This window comes from Vicugna pacos, unplaced genomic scaffold, assembly GCF_048564905.1.
Source record: "Vicugna pacos unplaced genomic scaffold, VicPac4 scaffold_19, whole genome shotgun sequence".
NCBI classification, from domain to species: domain Eukaryota; kingdom Metazoa; phylum Chordata; class Mammalia; order Artiodactyla; family Camelidae; genus Vicugna; species Vicugna pacos.
Window position 1 is genome coordinate 37,118,728 of NW_027328740.1, and position 18,168 is coordinate 37,136,895.

An 18,168-nucleotide genomic window follows, 5' to 3' on the forward strand; every position below is an offset into this window, starting at 1 on the left:
TGCTTCCAGGTGTTCTGAGGCCTCATCCTGTCTTTGGAAGTAACAGGCCTCTCTTCGGCAAGTGTCCTGTGCCAAGGGCTGGGTGAGTGGATGTTTCCATTGCTGTGTTCATGGGAGCGAGTGAGCGCAGGTTGCACTGCTTCTCTGTCAACTGGGCATCGATGAATCAACACTTTCCAGATACATTTCACAGAAATGTGATTTTTTTTTATCTCTTTGTTTCTATACAGCCGTGGTGGGAGGGATTGTCCGAAGACTCCAGTTTTGACATTGTGTTGATCTCTCATTTGCAGTCTCTAAAAATTTAATAGAATATATATAAATGTTTTGGGAGTTATACGAAAATGAAGTTAGTTTCTGAAACATACTAATTCGACCTAGAAGCCCGACTTGTCAATTTCGGTAACATTTTGTCAGCTCTAAGGAAAACATAGACAGATAGAATGCAAACTAGCAGTCCGAACTTTTAAAGGGGTCATGTCAACTCTTTACTGTTGAAGCCTCCGAAACCAACAGGAACCATGAAATAACTAATGGAAACATGAAATAACCCCTAAGCTTGGATTCACTTGTGCATGTGGTGCCCTTTACTCCCGAAGACACCTACTGGTCAATGTTGGCATTTCAAGGTGTAACATCCCTCTCAAGGAAAATACAAGAGAAAACGAACTAAATATATACATTTAGCTTTGAATCCAAAGAACCTAGAGGCTTTATAGCTATGAGAACCCTGCTGCAGCTATGCTAGGCTACTGAGAACCAGGTGTTCTTCTATCAGTGATGAGAACGCTTAATCATCCGATCATGTTGGGTAAAGCACTTGAATGCAACCAAGTCTGCACCCCCATGATAGATTGCCCCCGGGGGCTTGACTTAATTGAAAGACGGTCCACATAAGCTGTGTCTTTCATGTCATTGGCGAATTTTACAGTTCAGTTCACTATCTGACTTCTAATATGTACCTAGACTGTCTTGAAAAACGGAGGCCTAATACAGATTCAAGTTCAGTCAAAGATTCCCCTCACTTACCACACTCCCTTCACCCCAGAGAAGACATGAACCCAGCATTTGCTGAATCTAGCGGAAGGCCATCGTTTCTTTGTGGGAGCTAAGTATTCAATTCCTATCTCTTTCATACGAGAGTGTTTGACCTTTATGAAGTTCCCTGTTGTTCACAGAGGATGAAGCTAGAGGAACTCTGATTTTAGGAGGGGCTTGCTCTTCTCTTACTGGCTTCATTGCAGCTCAGGTACTGATCCCTCAAAATGGATGCCTGAGTGGAGGGGAGGGAAGAGCAAGTGCTTGATAGCTAGGCCCAAAGCTGGGAAAAGGCTTACCTGGGCTTGGTGCACTTTGATCTGAATGGCTTGGAATTGCCCCTTGGGTCGTGTGGATTATCTGACCTCTTTCAAGAACATGAGCGTTTTTATCATCTCTGCCATCTCTTCTCTTTAGACGTCAGAGATCTTGGACCCGTTCTTGGAGCAGAGAATTGAGGAACTTCCTCCAGTCCACGGTGGCCCTCCGTATGTTTCTGCTAGTATCAGCGAGGTTCAATATGTCTCATGAATGCCTTTCGAGCCTGCTATCCTCTACAGCTGTCTCCAGGCCAGTATTCTCTATTGTAGCAGAACATCTCTCATCAATGTGTTCGCATCTCTCCTCAATCCGTGCAGCCATATTTTCGGCCAGCTTCTCTTCGTGTCTCCCATAAAGTCGACTTCAACAGGACTGGGCAAGTCTGAAAGGACCTCGGAGCCTCTCCAGTAAGCTGAAGACAGGCAGATCTTCCACTGTCTGCCCTTTCAGGTTCTGGAAACTGACCCGTGAACTCAGGTCTTTGGGCAGCAGCAGTATCTCGAACTGACACAGCTTCCCGGACCAAAGACCTAAGCCAAGCTCCACAGAGGGCGGCAGCCCCTCCATCGCACTGATCCACCCACAGAACTCTGCCCGGTTACCTAGGATCCACCAGCCACAACAAGCCTCGCGGTACACACCAACATTCCACCTGGAATCCAACCGCTAACTGCCATCCCCAATGGCTGCTGCATCTTGTCAGTGTTGGGGGAGGGGCTGCATCCGACGAGAGGTTCCTAAGGTAAATGTGATTCTACCCACTAGCGTCCCATGGGCCTTTGTTCTTCCCTCTTTCCTTTTGTTCAGATCTGTATGCACTGTAGCAACGGAGGGAAGTGTGTCCATTTTCAGTTGAATGTTTCACACGTCTTTAAACTTTCTAACAGTTCACAGTACACAGAGACCCACTAAGGGAAACTATTGTTCCTGTAATATGGGCACACCCGCAATACATAGCCGTCGGTTGATTTCTGCTGAAACACCCGCATTCACGGGACATCTATCCATTTGTTTCAAGGGGGCTGAAATTCCTAGGAATGATACAATCCCCAATGTGCACTTTACTGCCTGTCTCTTTTGATCTTAGTACACTTTTGCGGAGCTACTTTTCCTTGTTATAGGCTTGTGCCATTTCTTCTCGACGTAGTGTAGAATATGGCATTCATTCATCCTGTTGGAAGACTTGCAAGTCTATATCACGGACTAGGAATCCATTGGATTCCAAATCGGCATTTGGGTTAGGTCACGATATGCTCATATGAATCAATATTTACGAATATAAATGCACGCCTCTGATTTCCGAATACAGGTGTGCTGAGTACATTCAAGCCGCGATACTGGGTCGACGCGTACTGAATGATCCTTGACATCACCTTGAGTAATTTCTTTTGAATATTCATGTTACCCTACCCTTTTTGTGTTGTTTGTTTGTTTGATTCTTTCTTGGTCTGCTTCTCGTTTGTTTTGCAAACACGTCAGGCCATGCATCTCTCCGTTTGCTTCCAACAGAGAGTCATATAAGCTGACTCCCTTAAGATAGTGCTTCCAATCCCCTATGATTTCCTGCTTCCCTCTCCCATCTTTAGGGTTTTGATGTCCTCCTTGCTTTCTTCTTGTTTCTTCTTTTCCACTCATGCTCTTCTTGCATTTCCAATAAGGGTTTTCTTCTTTCCATTTCATCTTGCTGCTTATCCCTTCAGGGGAGAATTCTCAACCTTTCTTTTAGGATAAGTTTCGAACTGCTGAATTCTTTTAAGATTTGCAGGTCTGTGGCATTCTCTAGCTCTGCTGTTATTAGAAATGGTGGTCATGTGGCATAGGCTACCCTAGATGGCAGCATTTTGCCATTCAAGCTATGGTCTATGTCCTGGCACTCCTCCCTGTCCTGCAATATTGCTGCTGAGATAGCAGCTGAAACCCCTCTGGAGGTTCTCTTGTGACTATGTTGCTTTCCTCCAGGCGCATTTTAAATCACTGGGATGCTCATGAACTTTGTTGATTTGGATCATACAGCTGCTGCTAAGTCTATTGGGATTCCACCTCTTTTGGACGCTGTGTACATCCTGAATTCGCCTAGATGATTCTATCTTGGCTTTCAGCAAGTTTCAGTCTGATTTTTCTACACATAACTTTTCAAACATTGTTTGTTTCTTTATCTCTTGCTTTTCCATCTGGGACTCTTTCGAATTTTAGTCTTTCATGCCTTGTCTTAAACCAGGATTCAACAGTGATGTTTTCATTGGTTTGCACTTGCTTTCCTATGTGTGCTTCTGACCGAGGGATTTCTGTTCCCCTGTCTTCAAAAAATTTCACGCGTCCCTCTGCAATATCTAGTCTGCTTAGGATGGAATGTTAGCCCTGATATTTTCTCATCCACTGAGTTTTCTGATATTATTTGGCTCGTCTTTAGGCATTCTCTTCCCCTTTTCTGGTATTCTGCCTTTTGTGATTCTGAGACACTGTTGTTCTTCAGTGTTTCCCTCACCTCCATTTTCAATACTTGCTCTGGAGAGCGTTTTGCAGTCTAGTTGTCTGAAAGCTTATCTTTAGGGCCTTCAATCTCTTTGGAACTGAAAATGGTACTTCATTTTCCTTTTACTGTATTTCTTCATCTCTACTGGTCAGGTAATTTCGGGTATCTAATGTAGACTTCTAGGGCTTGGTTAAGTGAAAACTTTAGACTCTTGGCTCTACACAATTGCATGGGATTTCTGTGAGGACAAATTTTCCTAGACATTGATGCCATGTCCTGTTCCTGTGTGTGTTGTCTGGTCTATCTCCAATTGCTGGTGTTGCCTTTGTTGTGATGAACCCCCCATACTATTTCGATTAGGATAACCTCATTTTGATTACGCTTATCTCACAAATCTGAAAGAGCAGAGGACACTTCCTCTGGTGGAAATGGAGCTTCTAAAGGTTCTCAGCTCTGCATTCTACTCTATGTTATTTTGGAGTGTTTCTAGAAGAGCAGAGTGTGAGTGCGCTTGTGCTTTGTAGTGCCACGGGAATGTCCCACTGAAACCAGTTCTTCCAAGAGCTTCTCTGTCTACAGAAACACCAGTGGAAGCATATCTATGGATGTCACACATCAGGGCCTGCTGGAATGATCCCGCAGCCCGAACTTGGTGTCCTCGCTGCCGAACCGTGCCGGTGCCATCCAAAATGTAGCATCCGCTTTTGAGCGATAAACTGAAGGAAATCCTTCCTCTTCTCACGCTGTGGTCTTGGACCACACTTCCTTGTCCTCTCATACTTGTGGTACGGGTGTACGAAGGCAACCACAGAGCTGTTGCACATCCTGTGCCTCAAACCAAACCATAATCACAGCCCAGGTTTTGAATGTAGCAGATCCTAAGGCTTTTCATTCTGAATTCAAACCCAAGGCCCCCTGGATCCCTCAGACCCGATGCACAATATCTCTGATTCAGCCCCACACATGCTCTATTGGCAAAATGCCAAATTGGTCTCTGGTCCTGCAGATGCACTGGGTGTGGCCATGGGACAGATCGATAATTTCAACTGCGTGCGCCAGGGTGGTTGCATGCTCATTGGGGTCACAGGTCGGTTTGCTCTCTTGATAGGACCCACCACATCCCACAACGCACTCCAGATCCCTGAGACTCAGCGTGTGCCATCATCCGTAGGCCTATCCCTCCCTGAACGCTGCCTCTGCTACCTCAAATTTGGCAGCTCGGAGCTTGGTCTCAGAATCAACTGTGGGGATATTTTGCACTGGATTCTTTGCGTTCTGTCAGCCAAGCATCTGCTGTGCACTCTTCTAACACTCAGCGCATCACCTTCAATCCCATGTCTCCTGTCCGCTTGAGAGTGTGCGTCCAAGTTAAAGAGAGTTTCACCTTTACTGCTCCATCAACAGGGCTCAGACCATGCACTGGTATCCATTCCCTGCTTTTCCTTCTCCTGCTTCCAGGTGTTCTGAGGCCTCATCCTGTCTTTGGAAGTAACAGGCCTCTCTTCGGCAAGTGTCCTGTGCCAAGGGCTGGGTGAGTGAATGTTTCCATTGCTGTGTTCATGGGAGCGAGTGAGCGCAGGTTGCACTGCTTCTCTGTCAACTGGGCATCGATGAATCAACACTTTCCAGATACATTTCACAGAAATGTGATTTTTTTTTATCTCTTTGTTTCTATACAGCCGTGGTGGGAGGGATTGTCCGAAGACTCCAGTTTTGACATTGTGTTGATCTCTCATTTGCAGTCTCTAAAAATTTAATAGAATATATATAAATGTTTTGGGAGTTATACGAAAATGAAGTTAGTTTCTGAAACATACTAATTCGACCTAGAAGCCCGACTTGTCAATTTCGGTAACATTTTGTCAGCTCTAAGGAAAACATAGACAGATAGAATGCAAACTAGCAGTCCGAACTTTTAAAGGGGTCATGTCAACTCTTTACTGTTGAAGCCTCCGAAACCAACAGGAACCATGAAATAACTAATGGAAACATGAAATAACCCCCAAGCTTGGATTCACTTGTGCATGTGGTGCCCTTTACTCCCGATGACACCTACTGGTCAATGTTGGCATTTCAAGGTGTAACATCCCTCTCAAGGAAAATACAAGAGGAAACGAACTAAATATATACATTTAGCTTTGAATCCAAAGAACCTAGAGGCATTATAGCTATGAGAAGCCTGCTGCAGCTATGCTAGGCTACTGAGAACCAGGTGTTCTTCTATCAGTGATGACAACGCTTAATCATCCAATCATGTTGGGTAAAGCACTTGAATGCAACCAAGTCTGCACCCCCATGATCGATTGCCCCCGGGGGCTTGACTCAATTGAAAGACGGTCCACATAAGCTGTGTCTTTCATGTCATTGGCGACTTTTACAGTTCCGTTCACTATCTGACTTCTAATATTTACCTAGACTGTCTTGAAAAACGGAGGCCTTATACAGATTCAAGTTCAGTCAAAGATTCCCCTCACTTACCACACTCCCTTCACCCCAGAGAAGACATGAACCCAGCATTTGCTGAATCTAGCGGAAGGCCATCGTTTCTTTGTGGGAGCTAAGTATTCAATTCCTATCTATTTCATACGAGAGTATTTGACCTTTATGGGGTTCCCTGTTGTTCACAGAGGATGAAGCTAGAGGAACTCTGATTCTAGGAGGGGCTTGCTCTTCTCTTACTGGCTTCATTGCAGCTCAGGTACTGATCCCTCAAAATGGATGCCTGAGTGGAGGGGAGGGAAGAGCAAGTGCTTGATAGCTAGGCCCAAACCTGGGAAAAGGCTTACCTGGGCTTGGTGCACTTTGATCTGAATGGCTTGGAATTGCCCCTTGGGTCGTGTGGATTATCTGACCTCTTTCAAGAACATGAGCGTTTTTATCATCTCTGCCATCTCTTCTCTTTAGACGTCAGAGATCTTGGACCCGTTCTTGGAGCAGAGAATTGAGGAACTTCCTCCAGTCCACGGTGGCCCTCCGTATGTTTCTGCTAGTATCAGCGAGGTTCAATATGTCTCATGAATGCCTTTCGAGCCTGCAATCCTCTACAGCTGTCTCCAGGCCAGTATTCTCTATTGTAGCAGAACATCTCTCATCAATGTGTTCGCATCTCTCCTCAATCCGTGCAGCCATATTTTCGGCCAGCTTCTCTTCGTGTCTCCCATAAAGTCGACTTCAACAGGACTGGGCAAGTCTGAAAGGACCTCGGAGCCTCTCCAGTAAGCTGAAGAAAGGCAGATCTTCCACTGTCTGCCCTTTCAGGTTCTGGAAACTGACCCGTGAACTCAGGTCTTTGGGCAGCAGCAGTATCTCGAACTGACACAGCTTCCCGGACCAAAGACCTAAGCCAAGCTCCACAGAGGGCGGCAGCCCCTCCATCGCACTGATCCACCCACAGAACTCTGCCCGGTTACCTAGGATCCACCAGCCACAACAAGCCTCGCGGTACACACCAACATTCCACCTGGAATCCAACCGCTAACTGCCATCCCCAATGGCTGCTGCATCTTGTCAGTGTTGGGGGAGGGGCTGCATCCGACGAGAGGTTCCTAAGGTAAATGTGATTCTACCCACTAGGGTCCCATGGGCCTTTGTTCCTCCCTCTTTCCTTTTGTTCAGATCTGTATGCACTGTAGCAACGGAGGGAAGTGTGTCCATTTTCAGTTGAATGTTTCACACGTCTTTAAACTTTCTAACAATTCACAGTACACAGAGACCCACTAAGGGAAACTATTGTTCCTGTAATATGGGCACACCCGCAATACATAGCCGTCGGTTGATTTCTGCTGAAACACCCGCATTCACGGGACATCTATCCATTTGTTTCAAGGGGGCTGAAATTCCTAGGAATGATACAATCCCCAATGTGCACTTTACTGCCTGTCTCTTTTGATCTTAGTACACTTTTGCGGAGCTACTTTTCCTTGTTATAGGCTTGTGCCATTTCTTCTCGACGTAGTGTAGAATATGGCATTCATTCATCCTGTTGGAAGACTTGCAAGTCTATATCACGGACTAGGAATCCATTGGATTCCTAATCGGCATTTGGGTTAGGTCACGATATGCTCATATGAAACAATATTTACGAATATAAATGCACGCCTCTGATTTCCGAATACAGGTGTGCTGAGTACATTCAAGCCGCGATACTGGGTCGACGCGTACTGAATGATCCTTGACATCACCTTGAGTAATTTCTTTTGAATATTCATGTTACCCTACCCTTTTTGTGTTGTTTGTTTGTTTGATTCTTTCTTGGTCTGCTTCTCGTTTGTTTTGCAAACACGTCAGGCCATGCATCTCTCCGTTTGCTTCCAACAGAGAGTCATATAAGCTGACTCCCTTAAGATAGTGCTTCCAATCCCCTATGATTTCCTGCTTCCCTCTCCCATCTTTAGGGTTTTGATGTCCTCCTTGCTTTCTTCTTGTTTCTTCTTTTCCACTCATGCTCTTCTTGCATTTCCAATAAGGGTTTTCTTCTTTCCATTTCATCTTGCTGCTTATCCCTTCAGGGGAGAATTCTCAACCTTTCTTTTAGGATAAGTTTCGAACTGCTGAATTCTTTTAAGATTTGCAGGTCTGTGGCATTCTCTAGCTCTGCTGTTATTAGTAATGGTGGTCATGTGGCATAGGCTACCCTAGATGGCAGCATTTTGCCATTCAAGCTATGGTCTATGTCCTGGCACTCCTCCCTGTCCTGCAATATTGCTGCTGAGATAGCAGCTGAAACCCCTCTGGAGGTTCTCTTGTGACTATGTTGCTTTCCTCCAGGCGCATTTTAAATCACTGGGATGCTCATGAACTTTGTTGATTTGGATCATACAGCTGCTGCTAAGTCTATTGGGATTCCACCTCTTTTGGACGCTGTGTACTTCCTGAATTCGCCTAGATGATTCTATCTTGGCTTTCAGCAAGTTTCAGTCTGATTTTTCTACACATCAATTTTCAAACATTGTTTGTTTCTTTATCTCTTGCTTTTCCATCTGGGACTCTTTCGAATTTTAGTCTTTCATGCCTTGTCTTAAACCAGGATTCAACAGCAATGTTTTCAATGGTTTGCACTTGCTTTCCTATGTGTGCTTCTGACCGAGGGATTTCTGTTCCCCTGTCTTCAAAAACTTTCACGCGTCCCTCTGCAATATCTAGTCTGCTTAGGACGGAATGTTAGCCCTGATATTTTCTCATCCACTGAGTTTTCTGATATTATTTAGCTCGTCTTTAGGCTTTCTCTTCCCCTTTTCTGGTATTCTGCCTTTTGTGATTCTGAGACACTGTTGTTCTTCAGTGTTTCCCTCACCTCCATTTTCAATACTTGCTCTGGAGAGCGTTTTGCAGTCTAGTTGTCTGAAAGCTTATCTTTAGGGCCTTCAATCTCTTTGGAACTGAAAATGGTACTTCATTTTCCTTTTACTGTATTTCTTCATCTCTACTGGTCAGGTAATTTCGGGTATCTAATGTAGACTTCTAGGGCTTGGTTAAGTGAAAACTTTAGACTCTTGGCTCTACACAATTGCATGGGATTTCTGTGAGGACAAATTTTCCTAGACATTGATGCCATGTCCTTTTCCTGTGTGTGTTGTCTGGTCTATCTCCAATTGCTGGTGTTGCCTTTGTTGTGATGAACACCCCATACTATTTCGATTAGGATAACCTCATTTTGATTACGCTTATCTCACAAATCTGAAAGAGCACAGGACACTTCCTCTGGTGGAAATGGAGCTTCTAAAGGTTCTCAGCTCTGCATTCTACTCTATGTTATTTTGGAGTGTTTCCAGAAGAGCAGAGTGTGAGTGCGCTTGTGCTTTGTAGTGCCACGGGAATGTCCCACTGAAACCAGTTCTTCCAAGAGCTTCTCTGTCTACAGAAACACCAGTGGAAGCATATCTATGGATGTCACACATCAGGGCCTGCTGGAATGATCCCGCAGCCCGAACTTGGTGTCCTCGCTGCCGAACCGTGCCGGTGCCATCCAAAATGTAGCATCCGCTTTTGAGCGATAAACTGAAGGAAATCCTTCCTCTTCTCACGCTGTGGTCTTGGACCACACTTCCTTGTCCTCTCATACTTGTGGTACGGGTGCACGAAGGCAACCACAGAGCTGTTGCACATCCTGTGCCTCAAACCAAACCATAATCACAGCCCAGGTTTTGAATGTAGCAGATCCTAAGGCTTTTCATTCTGAATTCAAACCCAAGGCCCCCTGGATCCCTCAGACCCGATGCACAATATCTCTGATTCAGCCCCACACATGCTCTATTGGCAAAATGCCAAATTGGTCTCTGGTCCTGCAGATGCACTGGGTGTGGCCATGGGACAGATCGATAATTTCAACTGCGTGCGCCAGGGTGGTTGCATGCTCATTGGGGTCACAGGTCGGTTTGCTCTCTTGATAGGACCCACCACATCCCACAACGCACTCCAGATCCCTGAGACTCAGCGTGTGCCATCATCCGTAGGCCTATCCCTCCCTGAACGCTGCCTCTGCTACCTCAAATTTGGCAGCTTGGAGCTTGGTCTCAGAATCAACTGTGGGGATATTTAGCACTGGATTCTTTGCGTTCTGTCAGCCAAGCATCTGCTGTGCACTCTTCTAACACTCAGCGCATCACCTTCAATCCCATGTCTCCTGTCCGCTTGAGAGTGTGCGTCCAAGTTAAAGAGAGTTTCACCTTTACTGCTCCATCAACAGGGCTCAGACCATGCACTGGTATCCATTCCCTGCTTTTCCTTCTCCTGCTTCCAGGTGTTCTGAGGCCTCATCCTGTCTTTGGAAGTAACAGGCCTCTCTTCGGCAAGTGTCCTGTGCCAAGGGCTGGGTGAGTGGATGTTTCCATTGCTGTGTTCATGGGAGCGAGTGAGCGCAGGTTGCACTGCTTCTCTGTCAACTGGGCATCGATGAATCAACACTTTCCAGATACATTTCACAGAAATGTGATTTTTTTTTATCTCTTTGTTTCTATACAGCCGTGGTGGGAGGGATTGTCCGAAGACTCCAGTTTTGACATTGTGTTGATCTCTCATTTGCAGTCTCTAAAAATTTAATAGAATATATATAAATGTTTTGGGAGTTATACGAAAATGAAGTTAGTTTCTGAAACATACTAATTCGACCTAGAAGCCCGACTTGTCAATTTCGGTAACATTTTGTCAGCTCTAAGGAAAACATAGACAGATAGAATGCAAACTAGCAGTCCGAACTTTTAAAGGGGTCATGTCAACTCTTTACTGTTGAAGCCTCCGAAACCAACAGGAACCATGAAATAACTAATGGAAACATGAAATAACCCCTAAGCTTGGATTCACTTGTGCATGTGGTGCCCTTTACTCCCGAAGACACCTACTGGTCAATGTTGGCATTTCAAGGTGTAACATCCCTCTCAAGGAAAATACAAGAGAAAACGAACTAAATATATACATTTAGCTTTGAATCCAAAGAACCTAGAGGCATTATAGCTATGAGAACCCTGCTGCAGCTATGCTAGGCTACTGAGAACCAGGTGTTCTTCTATCAGTGATGAGAACGCTTAATCATCCGATCATGTTGGGTAAAGCACTTGAATGCAACCAAGTCTGCACCCCTATGATAGATTGCCCCCGGGGGCTTGACTTAATTGAAAGACGGTCCACATAAGCTGTGTCTTTCATGTCATTGGCGAATTTTACAGTTCAGTTCACTATCTGACTTCTAATATGTACCTAGACTGTCTTGAAAAACGGAGGCCTAATACAGATTCAAGTTCAGTCAAAGATTCCCCTCACTTACCACACTCCCTTCACCCCAGAGAAGACATGAACCCAGCATTTGCTGAATCTAGCGGAAGGCCATCGTTTCTTTGTGGGAGCTAAGTATTCAATTCCTATCTCTTTCATACGAGAGTGTTTGACCTTTATGAAGTTCCCTGTTGTTCACAGAGGATGAAGCTAGAGGAACTCTGATTTTAGGAGGGGCTTGCTCTTCTCTTACTGGCTTCATTGCAGCTCAGGTACTGATCCCTCAAAATGGATGCCTGAGTGGAGGGGAGGGAAGAGCAAGTGCTTGATAGCTAGGCCCAAAGCTGGGAAAAGGCTTACCTGGGCTTGGTGCACTTTGATCTGAATGGCTTGGAATTGCCCCTTGGGTCGTGTGGATTATCTGACCTCTTTCAAGAACATGAGCGTTTTTATCATCTCTGCCATCTCTTCTCTTTAGACGTCAGAGATCTTGGACCCGTTCTTGGAGCAGAGAATTGAGGAACTTCCTCCAGTCCACGGTGGCCCTCCGTATGTTTCTGCTAGTATCAGCGAGGTTCAATATGTCTCATGAATGCCTTTCGAGCCTGCTATCCTCTACAGCTGTCTCCAGGCCAGTATTCTCTATTGTAGCAGAACATCTCTCATCAATGTGTTCGCATCTCTCCTCAATCCGTGCAGCCATATTTTCGGCCAGCTTCTCTTCGTGTCTCCCATAAAATCGACTTCAACAGGACTGGGCAAGTCTGAAAGGACCTCGGAGCCTCTCCAGTAAGCTGAAGACAGGCAGATCTTCCACTGTCTGCCCTTTCAGGTTCTGGAAACTGACCCGTGAACTCAGGTCTTTGGGCAGCAGCAGTATCTCGAACTGACACAGCTTCCCGGACCAAAGACCTAAGCCAAGCTCCACAGAGGGCGGCAGCCCCTCCATCGCACTGATCCACCCACAGAACTCTGCCCGGTTACCTAGGATCCACCAGCCACAACAAGCCTCGCGGTACACATCAACATTCCACCTGGAATCCAACCGCTAACTGCCATCCCCAATGGCTGCTGCATCTTGTCAGTGTTGGGGGAGGGGCTGCATCCGACGAGAGGTTCCTAAGGTAAATGTGATTCTACCCACTAGCGTCCCATGGGCCTTTGTTCTTCCCTCTTTCCTTTTGTTCAGATCTGTATGCACTGTAGCAACGGAGGGAAGTGTGTCCATTTTCAGTTGAATGTTTCACACGTCTTTAAACTTTCTAACAGTTCACAGTACACAGAGACCCACTAAGGGAAACTATTGTTCCTGTAATATGGGCACACCCGCAATACATAGCCGTCGGTTGATTTCTGCTGAAACACCCGCATTCACGGGACATCTATCCATTTGTTTCAAGGGGGCTGAAATTCCTAGGAATGATACAATCCCCAATGTGCACTTTACTGCCTGTCTCTTTTGATCTTAGTACACTTTTGCGGAGCTACTTTTCCTTGTTATAGGCTTGTGCCATTTCTTCTCGACGTAGTGTAGAATATGGCATTCATTCATCCTGTTGGAAGACTTGCAAGTCTATATCACGGACTAGGAATCCATTGGATTCCTAATCGGCATTTTGGTAAGGTCACGATATGCTCATATGAAACAATATTTACGAATATAAATGCACGCCTCTGATTTCTGAATACAGGTGTGCTGAGTACATTCAAGCCGCGATACTGGGTCGATGCGTACTGAATGATCCTTGACATCACCTTGAGTAATTTCTTTTGAATATTCATGTTACCCTACCCTTTTTGTGTTGTTTGTTTGTTTGATTCTTTCTTGGTCTGCTTCTCGTTTGTTTTGCAAACACGTCAGGCCATGCATCTCTCCGTTTGCTTCCAACAGAGAGTCATATAAGCTGACTCCCTTAAGATAGTGCTTCCAATCCCCTATGATTTCCTGCTTCCCTCTCCCATCTTTAGGGTTTTGATGTCCTCCTTGCTTTCTTCTTGTTTCTTCTTTTCCACTCATGCTCTTCTTGCATTTCCAATAAGGGTTTTCTTCTTTCCATTTCATCTTGCTGCTTATCCCTTCAGGGGAGAATTCTCAACCTTTCTTTTAGGATAAGTTTCGAACTGCTGAATTCTTTTAAGATTTGCAGGTCTGTGGCATTCTCTAGCTCTGCTGTTATTAGTAATGGTGGTCATGTGGCATAGGCTACCCTAGATGGCAGCATTTTGCCATTCAAGCTATGGTCTATGTCCTGGCACTCCTCCCTGTCCTGCAATATTGCTGCTGAGATAGCAGCTGAAACCCCTCTGGAGGTTCTCTTGTGACTATGTTGCTTTCCTCCAGGCGCATTTTAAATCACTGGGATGCTCATGAACTTTGTTGATTTGGATCATACAGCTGCTGCTAAGTCTATTGGGATTCCACCTCTTTTGGACGCTGTGTACTTCCTGAATTCGCCTAGATGATTCTATCTTGGCTTTCAGCAAGTTTCAGTCTGATTTTTCTACACATAACTTTTCAAACATTGTTTGTTTATTTATCTCTTGCTTTTCCATCTGGGACTCTTTCGAATTTTTGTCTTTCATGCCTGTCATAAACCAGGATTAAACAGTGATGTTTTCATTGGTTTGCACTTGCTTTCCTATGTGTGCTTCTGACCGAGGGATGTCTGTTCCCCTGTCTTCAAAGTCATTCACGCATCCCTCTGCAATATCTAGTCTGCTTAGGATGGAATGTTAGCCCTGATATTTTCTCATCCACTGAGTTTTCTGATATTATTTGGCTCATCTTTAGGCTTTCTCTTCCCCTTTTCTGGTATTCTGCCTTTTGTGATTCTGAGACACTGTTGTTCTTCAGTGTTTCCCTCACCTCCATTTTCAATACTTGCTCTGGAGAGCGTTTTGCAGTCTAGTTGTCTGAAAGCTTATCTTTAGGGCCTTCAATCTCTTTGGAACTGAAAATGGTACTTCCTTTTCCTTTTACTGTATTTCTTCATCTCTACTGGTCAGGTAATTTCAGGTATCTAATGTAGACTTCTAGGGCTTGGTTAAGTGAAAAGTTTAGACTCTTGACTCTACACGATTGCATGGGATTTCTGTGAGGACAAATTTTCCTAGACATTGATGCCGTGTCCTGTTCCTGTGTGTGTTGTCTGGTCTATCTCCAATTGCTGGTGTTGCCTTTGTTGTGATGAACACCCCATACTATTTCGATTAGGATAACCTCATTTTGATTACGCTTATCTCAGAAATCTGAAAGAGCACAGGACACTTCCTCTGGTGGAAATGGAGCTTCTAAATGTTCTCAGCTCTGCATTCTACTCTATGTTATTTTGGAGTGTTTCTAGAAGAGCAGAGTGTGAGTGCGCTTGTGCTTTGTAGTTCCACGGAATGTCCCACTGAAACCAGTTCTTCCAAGAGCTTCTCTGTCTACAGAAACACCAGTGGAAGCATATCTATGGATGTCACACATCAGGGCCTGCTGGAATGATCCCGCAGCCCGAACTTGGTGTCCTCGCTGCCGAACCGTGCCGGTGCCATCCAAAATATAGCATCCGCTTTTGAGCGATAAACTGAAGGAAATCCTTCCTCTTCTCACGCTGTGGTCTTGGACCACACTTCCTTGTCCTCTCATCCTTGTGGCACGGGTGCACGAAGGCAACCACAGAGCTGTTGCCCATCCTGTGCCTCAAACCAAACCATAATCACAGCCCAGGTTATGAATGTAGCAGATCCTAAGGCTTTTCATTCTGAATTCAAACCCAAGGCCCCCTGGATCCCTCAGACCCGATGCACAATATCTCTGATTCAGCCCCACACATGCTCTATTGGCAAAATGCCAAATTGGTCTCTGGTCCTGCAGATGCACTGGGTGTGGCCATGGGACAGATCGATAATTTCAACTGCGTGCGCCAGGGTGGTTTCATGCTCATTGGGGTCACAGGTCGGTTTGCTCTCTTGATAGGACCCACCACATCCCACAACGCACTCCAGATCCCTGAGACTCAGCGTGTGCCATCATCCGTAGGCCTATCCCTCCCTGAACGCTGCCTCTGCTACCTCAAATTTGGCAGCTCGGAGCTTGGTCTCAGAATCAACTGTGGGGATATTTTGCACTGGATTCTTTGCGTTCTGTCAGCCAAGCATCTGCTGTGCACTCTTCTAACACTCAGCGCATCACCTTCAATCCCATGTCTCCTGTCCGCTTGAGAGTGTGCGTCCAAGTTAAAGAGAGTTTCACCTTTACTGCTCCATCAACAGGGCTCAGACCATGCACTGGTATCCATTCCCTGCTTTTCCTTCTCCTGCTTCCAGGTGTTCTGAGGCCTCATCCTGTCTTTGGAAGTAACAGGCCTCTCTTCGGCAAGTGTCCTGTGCCAAGGGCTGGGTGAGTGGATGTTTCCATTGCTGTGTTCATGGGAGCGAGTGAGCGCAGGTTGCACTGCTTCTCTGTCAACTGGGCATCGATGAATCAACACTTTCCAGATACATTTCACAGAAATGTGATTTTTTTTTATCTCTTTGTTTCTATACAGCCGTGGTGGGAGGGATTGTCCGAAGACTCCAGTTTTGACATTGTGTTGATCTCTCATTTGCAGTCTCTAAAAATTTAATAGAATATATATAAATGTTTTGGGAGTTATACGAAAATGAAGTTAGTTTCTGAAACATACTAATTCGACCTAGAAGCCCGACTTGTCAATTTCGGTAACATTTTGTCAGCTCTAAGGAAAACATAGACAGATAGAATGCAAACTAGCAGTCCGAACTTTTAAAGGGGTCATGTCAACTCTTTACTGTTGAAGCCTCCGAAACCAACAGGAACCATGAAATAACTAATGGAAACATGAAATAACCCCTAAGCTTGGATTCACTTGTGCATGTGGTGCCCTTTACTCCCGATGACACCTACTGGTCAATGTTGGCATTTCAAGGTGTAACATCCCTCTCAAGGAAAATACAAGAGAAAACGAACTAAATATATACATTTAGCTTTGAATCCAAAGAACCTAGAGGCATTATAGCTATGAGAACCCTGCTGCAGCTATGCTAGGCTACTGAGAACCAGGTGTTCTTCTATCAGTGATGAGAACGCTTAATCATCCGATCATGTTGGGTAAAGCACTTGAATGCAACCAAGTCTGCACCCCCATGATCGATTGCCCCCGGGGGCTTGACTCAATTGAAAGACGGTCCACATAAGCTGTGTCTTTCATGTCATTGGCGACTTTTACAGTTCCGTTCACTATCTGACTTCTAATATGTACCTAGACTGTCTTGAAAAACGGAGGCCTAATACAGATTCAAGTTCAGTCAAAGATTCCCCTCACTTACCACACTCCCTTCACCCCAGAGAAGACATGAACCCAGCATTTGCTGAATCTAGCGGAAGGCCATCGTTTCTTTGTGGGAGCTAAGTATTCAATTCCTATCTATTTCATACGAGAGTATTTGACCTTTATGGGGTTCCCTGTTGTTCACAGAGGATGAAGCTAGAGGAACTCTGATTCTAGGAGGGGCTTGCTCTTCTCTTACTGGCTTCATTGCAGCTCAGGTACTGATCCCTCAAAATGGATGCCTGAGTGGAGGGGAGGGAAGAGCAAGTGCTTGATAGCTAGGCCCAAACCTGGGAAAAGGCTTACCTGGGCTTGGTGCACTTTGATCTGAATGGCTTGGAATTGCCCCTTGGGTCGTGTGGATTATCTGACCTCTTTCAAGAACATGAGCGTTTTTATCATCTCTGCCATCTCTTCTCTTTAGACGTCAGAGATCTTGGACCCGTTCTTGGAGCAGAGAATTGAGGAACTTCCTCCAGTCCACGGTGGCCCTCCGTATGTTTCTGCTAGTATCAGCGAGGTTCAATATGTCTCATGAATGCCTTTCGAGCCTGCAATCCTCTACAGCTGTCTCCAGGCCAGTATTCTCTATTGTAGCAGAACATCTCTCATCAATGTGTTCGCATCTCTCCTCAATCCGTGCAGCCATATTTTCGGCCAGCTTCTCTTCGTGTCTCCCATAAAGTCGACTTCAACAGGACTGGGCAAGTCTGAAAGGACCTCGGAGCCTCTCCAGTAAGCTGAAGACAGGCAGATCTTCCACTGTCTGCCCTTTCAGGTTCTGGAAACTGACCCGTGAACTCAGGTCTTTGGGCAGCAGCAGTATCTCGAACTGACACAGCTTCCCGGACCAAAGACCTAAGCCAAGCTCCACAGAGGGCGGCAGCCCCTCCATCGCACTGATCCACCCACAGAACTCTGCCCGGTTACCTAGGATCCACCAGCCACAACAAGCCTCGCGGTACACACCAACATTCCACCTGGAATCCAACCGCTAACTGCCATCCCCAATGGCTGCTGCATCTTGTCAGTGTTGGGGGAGGGGCTGCATCCGACGAGAGGTTCCTAAGGTAAATGTGATTCTACCCACTAGCGTCCCATGGGCCTTTGTTCTTCCCTCTTTCCTTTTGTTCAGATCTGTATGCACTGTAGCAACGGAGGGAAGTGTGTCCATTTTCAGTTGAATGTTTCACACGTCTTTAAACTTTCTAACAGTTCACAGTACACAGAGACCCACTAAGGGAAACTATTGTTCCTGTAATATGGGCACACCCGCAATACATAGCCGTCGGTTGA

At 45.6% G+C, this 18,168-nt stretch overlaps 1 long non-coding RNA gene across 1 annotated transcript; it reads left to right on the top strand.

Moving 5' to 3' along the window:
- The first annotated feature begins 12,418 nt into the window (after window positions 1-12,418).
- LOC140693385 (uncharacterized) lies at window positions 12,419-17,549 on the top strand. Its single transcript, XR_012069121.1, has 3 exons — window positions 12,419-12,663; window positions 15,851-15,923; window positions 17,297-17,549. It is a non-coding gene; the product is annotated as an uncharacterized lncRNA (long non-coding RNA).
- The last annotated feature ends 619 nt before the right edge of the window (window positions 17,550-18,168 follow it).